The sequence below is a fragment of the Lucilia cuprina genome, chromosome 2 (assembly GCF_022045245.1).
Source record: "Lucilia cuprina isolate Lc7/37 chromosome 2, ASM2204524v1, whole genome shotgun sequence".
Classification (NCBI taxonomy): Eukaryota; Metazoa; Arthropoda; class Insecta; order Diptera; family Calliphoridae; genus Lucilia; species Lucilia cuprina.
This window is the reverse complement of record NC_060950.1, coordinates 16,929,397-16,930,490: the sequence shown is the minus strand read 5'-3', so window position 1 is coordinate 16,930,490 and position 1,094 is coordinate 16,929,397. Positions and strand designations below refer to the sequence as shown.

Below are 1,094 nucleotides of genomic sequence, written 5' to 3'. Positions count from 1 at the left end.
TGAAATAACTAAAAATCATAGTAATAACATTTACCGACTCTTTAGGGGGATAGTTTGAAAAAGAGAAAAAAGTTAAACTGCCGACTATTGGTACATTTACCCTACATATATTTATAAAAAACAAATGTGGATTTTTACCTCAACGCCAACGCTACTACCAAATACCAACTAACTAACACGGAGACATTTCAGAATCATAATAACAATCAATGATTTGTCAGTTATTTTAAATGAACTAAATTTAATGATTGTTTTGTTTTATTTGATAAGACAGTGGCGTGTGTTGGCTGTTTTATTAATTTGAAAAGAATTTATTTTTATTATTTTTATAAAATCTTGATAAAAACCATATTATGTGTGTACACTTTGTAATAAAACAAACAAATAAACAAATATATAAATATTATTTTAAGGGGTTTTTATTTTGTTTAAACATTTAGTCATGTTTGGTTTTTTAGTTTTATTTGAACTTGAGATAATTCTTGACTTCGACTAATAAAAATACAAAAAAATATATAATTGAATGATTAAGCACATTTTTAAAGGCTACAAAAAAAATGTATGTGTGATATTTTGTCTATGATTTGTAAGAAATTTTCTTTATATTTAATTTAAAAAAGCGTAAAAGAGATTTCACACAAATTTGACAACATGTGATCATTAGCATATTGTTCTTTAAATTAGGATAGTTAAGGTCTGGAAAAAGTCGGCGATGTCTTAAAACACAAAAAAAACACGGTTTAAACTTCAAACTTATTTTAGAAATTTTCAATGATATTTTCATAACAACCTATGGTCAAATTCTTTCTATCACTCTTTTTATATACAACCAGGATTGAACATACGATCATCTGATTATTGTTGATAAGTTGTAATTTTAAACTTCACAAATAGATGGCGCTCCTCTCTAGAACTGATGTAAAACTTGAACTAAACTTGATCTGTGCTAGAACTAAAATAAAACTGAACTAGAAATGAACTAGAACTGTGACGATATTTCTTGACAAGTTTTTATTTATTTACATTATGATTGAGACTCATTCACAGTAACTTATTATGATTTGCTTAGAGTTGCATTTTTTGGCACTAATCCT

The 1,094-nt window shown here is 26.1% G+C and overlaps 1 protein-coding gene across 4 annotated transcripts in view; it reads left to right on the top strand.

Moving 5' to 3' along the window:
- Nucleotides 1-1,094, top strand: part of LOC111682254 — an 81,828-nt gene that overhangs the window by 42,746 nt on the left and 37,988 nt on the right. The gene's annotated exons all lie outside the window — the stretch shown is intronic.